Source organism: Callorhinus ursinus, unplaced genomic scaffold, assembly GCF_003265705.2.
Source record: "Callorhinus ursinus isolate GAN/ISIS: 27379988/994484 unplaced genomic scaffold, GSC_fseal_2.0 scaffold46, whole genome shotgun sequence".
Classification (NCBI taxonomy): domain Eukaryota; kingdom Metazoa; phylum Chordata; class Mammalia; order Carnivora; family Otariidae; genus Callorhinus; species Callorhinus ursinus.
The window spans coordinates 1198296-1208083 of NW_027397108.1; positions in this window are offsets into that span (position 1 = coordinate 1198296).

Here is a 9788-nt window from a genome sequence, read left to right on the forward strand (position 1 = left end):
TGTGTGTGTGTGTGTGTGTGTGTGTGTGTGTGTGTGTGTGTGTGTGTGTGTGTGTGTGTGTTTTAAGCCCAGTTTCCTTAAAGGTTCCCCTGGATTGCTTATTGTTCAGCCAGTGTTTGGTTAGAGCTTGAGCTTGATCCTCTAGTGACAGTGAGGCCTCTGTCCTTTGTGACCTGGGGACTGTTTTTACTAACCTCTGTCACATTGAGTTCTAATTTCCCCTGAGTGGGTGCAGCCTAGCACGCACTTACACACAGCCTTCTCGACCCTCAAAGATGAATGTGAAACCAGGATGGCTCTTCTTAATGGCTATGTCTCACCTTGATTCTGTTCAACTTCTAAGTGCCCCACCATTGTGCTGTTGGCTACCATTATCATGGAGCTATGTGCTCCCTGTTAAATACTCCACCAGGATCTCCATTGTTTTGTCCATCTCTTTAAGTATGCATATCTCCATATTCTTTCCCAAAGTCCCTTCAGGCAGAATAGCAGAGTCCCTCATCTATAGAGCCTGCCACTTTGGGACATTGTACAGGAGCTGCAGGTAAGGAGAGCGGCCCCCTTCTCCTGTGTGATACCTTGCTCTAAAAGCAGGTACTGGATGGCTAGCATAACCTAGTTGGCTTGGCTTCTTCCTCCAACATGAAAATTCTACCTTAAGAGTCAGCTGGGGCAAAGACAATGAGGATCACTAATGCTTGGGTTGTTACACTTGGAGTAGGGCTTCCATCCCATATGGGGGAAAGGGAGCCTGGTCCTCTCAGCTATGCCTTCCAGGAAAAGAGCTTCTGCCATCCGGAGCTATAGGAAATCAGAAATGCTAGTGACTTACTCCTTTTGTGAAGAACTACAGTCCTAGCCTGTGAGCTACAGGAAGAGGAAACCCTGTATTTTCAGGTGCCCCACACAGAGTAGTGCTTTTGCCACACGGAGCTGGCAGCACGTGGGTCATGGGTCAACTGCCCCAAATTTTCACTATTTTGTCCAAGCCCACAGACCTTGGTTTCTATAGGACAATACCCGCTAAAGGAATCAATCAAGGATTCTTGGAGGAGATAGAGAAACTTCAGGATAAGCCTAGAGCATCTTGTGCCAAAAAGTAAATCAGTGTTTAAAATATTATGGGGACGTGTTAGGAGTCAGTTTGCACGGGTTCCCTGCAGGCAAAATTTGGAACAATCTGAGCATAAAATGATCGATAGTAACAGAACATGCACTGAATTAAATAAGCAAATAGTCCATACTGATAGAAATAAATGAATGTTGGGAAAGAGAAAGCTGTCATGTTGAGCAGAAGACTAGTAAATATAGAAATAATGGTTTATTATGAAATCTGATTTTTTGCAACTATCACAGTAATGATTGATACAGGCAAGTAGCAATAGATGCTAAATACAGTGGATAAAATATTAATGAACAGAATATTTACATAATCTCAAAGTATCTCCCTCAAATTACTTGTTAATCACAAAAGAAAAAATAGTAACTTTATAGGGAAGAAAACTGGCATCATCTAATGAAATGATCAACTTAGCATCACCAACCAATGGACAAGCTGACATCCTGCATTTTCTAAAACAATGCAGTGGGAAAACACAGCATCAGGTTTGTGGTGTTCCTGCTAAAAATGCATAACCTGGATCTAGTCACAAGGAAACATCAGGTAAATACAAGTCGAAGGACATTCTGTGAAATAATTGGCCTGTGTCCTTCAATAAGGTCACAAAAGACAAAGGCTGAAAACGGTTTCATATTAAAGGCTAATACAGGTACCTAACAATTGAATGTGATTCTGGATTGGACTTGGTCCAAGAAAAAATTATGAAGGACATTAGAACAGTTGGTAATGCTTGAACTGTGGAATATGTGAGAGTCTTGTATCAGTGTTAAGTATCCTAGTTGTGATATATTGTGATTACATAAGAGAAAAGCCATATTTAGGAAACAGTCATGGACTTTATTTGTGGAAAGAGAGATGTGATGTTTTTAAATGATGCTCAAGTCAATCAGAAAAATACATGTATGTATATGAAAATTCTTAATGGGTCATCAGAACAGTATACAGTATTTGACCACTACATGGAATTCATGCTAAAATAAACGGCAGGGGGCCTGGGTGGCTCAGTTGGTTAAACATCCAACTCTTGATTTTGGCTCAGGTCATGATCTCAGGATCATGAGATCAAGCCCCCCTGCCGAGGCTCTGTGCTCAGCAGGGAGTCTGCTTGAGACTGTCTGCTGCTGCCCTCTCTTGTGCGTGCGTTCTCTGTTCTCCCTCCCTCTCAGAAAAAAAAAAAGGCAATGGAGAAAATCCATTTGCATTCCTATTAAACAAGAGGTTAATTTTAATCATTTGTTTCAGTAAAAACAGCTTCACTTTGCACTCCCCAGAATGACAGAATGCTTAAGGAAACTGTTTAATCGACCTGATATATTATGTACCCACTAAATATCATTACAAAATACATGGTTAACATAACCAATGTAAAAGCATTGATGATAGCTGTGTAAAATCAGTATGTGAGCTTGGAGTGGAAAGAAATCTGAAGAGAGAGAGAACCACTTCCCAAGTTCTAGATGCTTTGTTTGGTATAATTGAACTCAGTTGGATACATTCATGATACGTACTCTCTGTAGCAGAGGATGAAACAAAGGTTTTGGCACGGAATTTTCTTAAAAGCTCCAAGCACAACAACACACACATACAAACCTCATCTGCAAACCACTGGCATTCTAGCCAAGAGCACACAAAAAATCAAAGGAGGGGGAAAAAAGGAAACAAAGAAGGGGAAATAATTCAGTTTCTGCATTTGTGTTGACCAAATTATTGGAGATAGGATAGTTGTTCTAAGAAATAATGAAAAACAATTTTAATATGAGATAAAACACTGACTACATAGAACTTCGGCTTCATTCTTGTAAGTATATTTTCACATCTCTATAAACCATAAATTCAAGTAATAATCCTGAATGTAGGTTTCAAAGGTCCTGCAAAAGCAACCAGAGCCTGTACAAAACAAGGCAGTTTTAAGAAGATACCTGTGACGAATCTCACTGAGGAGTTAGATGGGGGGATTTAGGAAGGGGATTGAGAGCTATTCCTCTGGACAGGCAGGAGGCATCCAGTGGTCTGTTTATGATTGGTTAAAACAAATCCTAATGGGGCGCCTGGGTGGCTCAGTTGGTTAAGCGACTGCCTTCAGCTCAGGTCATGATCCTGGAGTCCCGGGATCGAGTCCCGCATCGGGTCCCCCGCTCAGTGGGGAGTCTGCTTCTCCCTCTGACCTTCCCCCCTCTCGTGCTCTCTCTCAAAAAAAAAAAAAATCCTAATGCTCCTTCGTCAGGAAATAGTCTTCAGTCAGGTCCAAGGCCAGCCTAGCATCAGTGGGATCACTCAAACTTCTTTAACAAGGCTGGTGGGTTAGAATAATTTTTGAGACACCATTCTTATCTTGAGATCTCTTAGGCAAGTACTGCTGTAAGGGGAGATTTTTTCCTTTTACACAATTATAAAGAAGGGTTTCTAGTAGATGATCTTGGAGAAGTATTATAGAATGTTGTCAAAAGGTCTATTCCCAAAGAAATTAAGTTGGAGAAAGTCTATTTCAAAAGCAATCCAATCCATGAATTACATAAAGAATGACTAAAAATGACTAAAGAAAAGTAATCTCAAGGGAGAGGACCAGCCCATGCTCCATCTAAATTGGAAATCCGCCATCTCCAGCGGATGCCTATACAAATTAAATATGTGAAATACACTGGATGTATATACAAATGTATGTCCACATTTACAGTATAACATGTTTTGTGTATATAAAATGTAGTTAATGTATTTGTAAAGTATAAAAGTATTAATACAAGAAAAACCTGGGTACCTCCACTCAGTTCAAGAAATCACACACTACTGGTTCCTTTGAAGTCCATTTTCCCCGCTGATCATTAACTTGCTTTACTTCCGTTTTATCATACTGATTTTAGTTTTAAGACCCTAAAATCAGGCTTGATCCCACAATGTTATTAAATTTATGAAGTGCCATACCCTGGATAGGGTTTTAGAATCTAGGAAATAAGGCCAACGAGGCATTTTTATGAACTCAGTGAATGTTTATTTCCAAGTTTATTACCATGTGTGTCTCCCACAGATGGCAGTCCTCAGTGATAAGGGACCCGAAGAACTTGGGCTTATATAGCATCAGAAGAGAAAGAACCATCACTTTTCAGAGAGGTGACAAGACAAGGACTTTGAGTTTCTAGGGCAGTAAATGGTGAGAAGCTAAGGGCTACCTAGTAGTGTGTGTTAGGTGCCATCTCGGAGCTGACTGGGGTCTAGAGTTTTCTCCAGTGATTAACATCTGTCCTTCCTGGTAGAGAAGGGAGAGGGGGACACCTGCACAAAATAATGTCCTGCTTTTAGGCGAACAGCAGGACAGAGAGCTTTTCTTGTCTCCGCTTCTCCCTTGCCTTTAGCTCAAAATAATCCTTATGCCAAAGTGGTATGTTCAGCTACTCTTCAGTGTCAATAATTTAAAAAAAAATAGGAGCACCTGGTTCAGTCCGTTAAGCATCTGACTCTTGATTTTGGCATGGGTCATGCTTACAGGGTTGTGAGACTGAGCCCCATGTTGGGCTCCATGCTGGGCATGGAGCCTGCCTGGGACTCTCTCTCCCCTCCACTCCCTCTGCCCCTCCCCCAACCTCCACCTTCTGTCTTCCTCTCTTTAAAAAAAAAAAAAAAATAGAAGGTGGAATAAGAAAAAGGAACCTAGAGTATGGGCTCTGAAAACTAGACTAACAATTGAATGTTATTATGCAGATTGTTGATTTTTGAGAAGTAAATACTAGCAAATACATCTCCATAAATCCATGTCTTGGAGAGTGGTTTAATTTCCTTAGTGTTAGAAGTTGTCATTAGCAGTCTCCGTGGGATACTGAAGACTCCAGGAGGAAGAGGGACCCATGGGAACAGATTAGGGTAACTTTACCTCTATACAGAATTTTGGAAGTTGAAAAATAAGGCCGTGGGTAGAAAGCCAAAATTATCTTCTGGCCTCCATATAGAGAGAAACTCGCCAACATCTAGAAAAGAACAATTTGCATTTTAAGGTGTATCCAATGATCTGAGAGAGAGCAACACATCAGGTGAATAATAACTTCAGCTGCTGCAAGCTTTTCTTAACATCTCTATTTAGTGCTTGAATGCATCCTTCTGTTCTATCTGCTACTCTCCCAAAGTACCCAACCCTGCACAATATATAAAGTCATCATTTTTAAGGCTAACTACATCTAATTCTTAGCCTGGGTGGTAGGTGTGTAGACAAACTCTACAAAAGCTGTATTTCCACATTTTTTTTTTTTTTGCCATATCACAGTGAAAATGTAAATTGCAAATGTCTTTACTTCTCAGATTGTGTGCTGGGTCCCCTGCAGTTACAGGAATAATATTCGCTTATCATCAGAAGGTCAAAATCTCCTTACCTTTATGGCCAGGGAAGCACCGTTCCTACTTCCCAAATTGGATCCTTTTCTCAAAAAGTGGCATCTTCTTTGCCTGAGGGCACTCTTCTGATATTCATATATTTCAAAGCAAGCTTCATTATCCAGGAAAGAAAAACTATCATTGTCTCTGCTTCTCTGAAACTGTAAAAACTCACAAGAACCTAGTTTATGTCAAGCCACCTGAATCTCCCCCCATTAAGTAGTGGATTTATTCAATAAGAATAGGATAGGAATATTTTTCAGACACTTTTCAGAAAGACATTATCAAAATTCCATCTAGCCTGTTAGAGGGTTTTTCTGTAGACCAGGCTCACTGCCTGTGAGGATTAATTTTATGATACCAGTCCAGATGCTGCCACAAAGGTATTTTTTACATGTGATTAACATTTAATTCAGAAGAATTTGAATAGAGTAGATCATCCTCCAGAATGGGGGTGGGCCTCACCCAATCAGTTGAAGGCCTTAAGAGGCAGAGTCTTCGGTCTCCCAAGGAAGAGGGGATTCTGCTAGCAGATGGCTTTTGGCACTCAAACTGCAGCATCAACTCTTCCCTGAGTCACCAGCCTGCTCTGCAAATAAATGTCAGACCTGCCAGCCCCCACAATAACATGAGCCAATTTTTTTAAATCCATCTCTTTCTCGGTCTCTATGTATAATGGAACATACACACATCCTATTGGTTATGTTTTTCTGTACAACTCTGGCTAGGAGACTGCCCCTCTAGAGGACACCTTCAGTCCTTTTAAAAACATTTAAATACATTGACCTAGATGGTCTTCACATTACCCTCAGCTTTATCAAACTTTACACAGGCACCCGATCTTCCTTTTCTAGAACCTCTGTGGTGGAAAGCTTGTCAGTTTTTCTTCCCCCGAGCCTCTCTGAGATGATAAATCTTTTAAAAAGCCTCTTGCAGGTTTTGTATCCCATCTTTTTGAACATAAAACGTCGGGGAAGATAGCACCTGACACTCCCCAGTTTCTGTGAGACTACAGGAGCGTAATTTGCATGTATGCCTCGCTCTTGATTGTAAAACTACTTCCTGTCACTTTTTTTGGGTAAAGCCAAAGAGCAAACACAGATGACTTGTTCTGCCTCTCACACCAGCACTTAAAAGCTCCCTCCTGTCCTCTGTTTCGGTGAAGTTGATCTCAGACTGAGTGCTGGTCTCTCTCCCCGACTGCAGTTGCCTAGAATAGCGTCTTCCTTCCCTGTTCAACTTTGCTGCGGTCTTTGCTTTGGCCATATGGGAAAGACTATTCATTCCTGAATTTGGTACTAAAGTTACTCATAATTGGCTGGAAGTCAACAGCGGGGTTTCCATAATATAGTCAGATCTCTTTAGTCCTTCAAAAATTGTGTACCTGCCTTAAAAGGAAGTTTCTTATTAAAACAATTTTTTAAAGCATACTCTGCATGGGAGATGTAAATAGTGAACATAAGCTCTAGGAGTTAAAAAAAATGTTTTCAGTAAAACTTTGAATCTGGAGAAAGTCTGGTAGCCATCTATCATGATTGTCAATTTTCTCTCTTTCTCAATTCACTGGGTATGTGTTAGATCCTTTTTCCTGTGGCATTCATTTCTTCTTAACTCCACTGATGGAAACTTAACTCCACACCGTGAACAGAGGTTAAAATCAAACTAAGCCAGATACCCAAAGTCCAACATAATTCTTTTTATCCAAACTTACTCCTAGGAAATGAAGGCTCAAGTATCATCCTGATATGGCAGGATATTGTGCTGTTTGTGAATGTTTATTGGTGAATGCTTAATACATTTAGGTTTTAGATTATTTTTCTCCTCTTGGGCCAATCTGATTCCCTAGAGATGAATATGTAAATATTTTGTTGAGTTTAAGCCTCACAAACCAAGTGTTTATGAATTATAGGCTAGAATCCTCTCCATATTGTGAGAATCTGAGACACAATGGCCTCCTCTTAATCCTATTAGAGGGGCCAGGGCCCACTGTCTGGACCACAAGTCTGATGGTCAATTTGTCTTGACCTGCTTTGAACTGAAAATTATTGTCCTAGAGGGTGTCATTTGCTATGATACATAGCCTTCCTACACACAGTGTTCCTATTGTTTAGCCATAACCTTCTAGAATCTGTCTGCATGTACAGAATATCAAGCCCTACCTAGACTGGCCTGTGCTCATAGAATTTATACTTCTAGAATGATTTACTCAAGAGCTCAGTGTAAGACTCAGGTTAGAATCAGTATATTTACTCATTGATCAAATAAGCTGCACATAGTATACATGCCAACTTCAGAAACCAGCCACAGTATGTTCACAAACTGGAAAGTTTCACTGAGCTCCATGTCTAGAATTTTCAGTGGGGCTCCCTTATGTAGGCATGATTTATTAAATCATCAGACTTGTGATTGAACTCTATCTCCAAACCCCCTCTTCTTCCCAGAATTTGAGCTAGCCCAAAGTCACAACGCTTTAACTGGGGATGAGTCTCTCTGGGGACCAGCCTCCATCCAGAAGCCAACTAGAGCCCCACCTTGAGTCCCCTCATTAGCATAATAAAGGCACACCTGTCACCCAAATTCCTTACCTGGAACCAGAGGCAAAAAACAGATATATTCTTTATTATACCACAGTTGATAGCTCTAAAAATTCAGGATGAGTGAAATCCAAAAAGGAGGCTATTGAAAGATTCACCCTCTGTACACCTGAACTGAGATTCAGAACTTTCTAATTTTCAAGAGCATAGGAAGAATTCTATATGGCTGATGAGTGTGTAAATTGACACCGTCATCTGAGGGAAAAAACCTGGTAAAATCCACTAAACCTCAACATATGAATACCCCTGATTTAGCAAATCTACTTCTAGGCAAATACTTGGACCCATCTGAAACGCACACACACCCACACCAAAGATGACTGGGTTTCTGTGTCGTTTACCCTTCCTAGTCTTCCAGTTCATTGCTTTTGAGCTATTTTATTTATTTATTTTAAAGATTTTACTTATTTGTCAGAGACAGCACAAGCAGGGGAAGCTGCAGGCAGAGGGAGAAGCAGGCTCCCTGCTGAGCAAGGAACCCAATGTGGGACTCGATCCCAGGACCCTGGGATCATGACCTGAGCTGAAGGCAGACGCTTAACCGACTGAGCCACCCAGGTGTCCCATTTTTGAGCTGTTTTATAATTTGTAGTTTCTTATAGTAAATTGTTTTTCCATAGAAATGCTAATGAGTTTAAGTTTGTGGAATGCAACTGATTATTGTCCTGTAAATGTTGACAAATTTGGCATTTACGTGTAAATTCATTTCCTGCATTCCTGATTGTGTATATATAGGTATATTGTTTGAACTGTCCTTTGAACCAGTGGAACATTTTGCTGGCTTGCTAATTAACTGAGTTCTACAAGATCTATGGCATGTGCTCTTTTTTTCACCTTTGCAGGAAAATTATGATTTTGCCCTTTAAAAAAAATGTAACCTTTACCACCACCAAAACCAAATGCTGGACAGTTCATGGAAACATTATTTACATGTGGGTAAGAAAGTGTCAACATTGGGTCTGCAACTCTGTTTCATCGTCCTCTGAGACAACTCAGTTTTGTCCTTTAAACACACTGATGGAATTTACTACCTGGAAGATAAATGAAGGTCTTCTGGGGCTACTGTATACTGATTCCTTACCTTATTTTTCAGCATGCTATACCTGGTCTCTCTGGGTTGTATATTGTATATAAACCTCCAGCGAGGATGTACATGGGGTGAGAGTTTTCCCTTCATCCCTCTGAAACCAAAAGGCATCTTGGTCTAGAAAACAAGTTGAACTATGGAGCTGCATCTAGAAAGAGACAAAGTAGTGATTACTTTTGACATTAGAGCATTTTCTAAAAATCCTGCTGGACTCTCATCTAATAACTCCTGGAGGTGTAACTTTGTGGTCACAGTGTATTTGACTAACAATCCACAACTGATAAATGTGCAAGTAGTTTCGAGCTCAATAAAGTTAGAGGTTAACCAGAAAATACTGATAATATAATTTATTGGCCTTTAGACAGCCAATCTTATACATAATTTAGCAATCTTAGACATATTTAGACATTTCTTTCTTGACTAATCTCCTTCTTTCTCCATTGTTCTTTAAGTGAGCTCTTGTATTCTTGATGGTTCCCTCATTGATGAGTTTAATAAAATTTTGAGAATTGTCCTTTACATCCTACTATCATTCAGGCCTAAGAAAAAAAAAAGGCCTTCTAATATACTCTCATAAAAATGGAGGTCATATATTTCATTATATACCATTAAATATTATTTAAATTTTAAA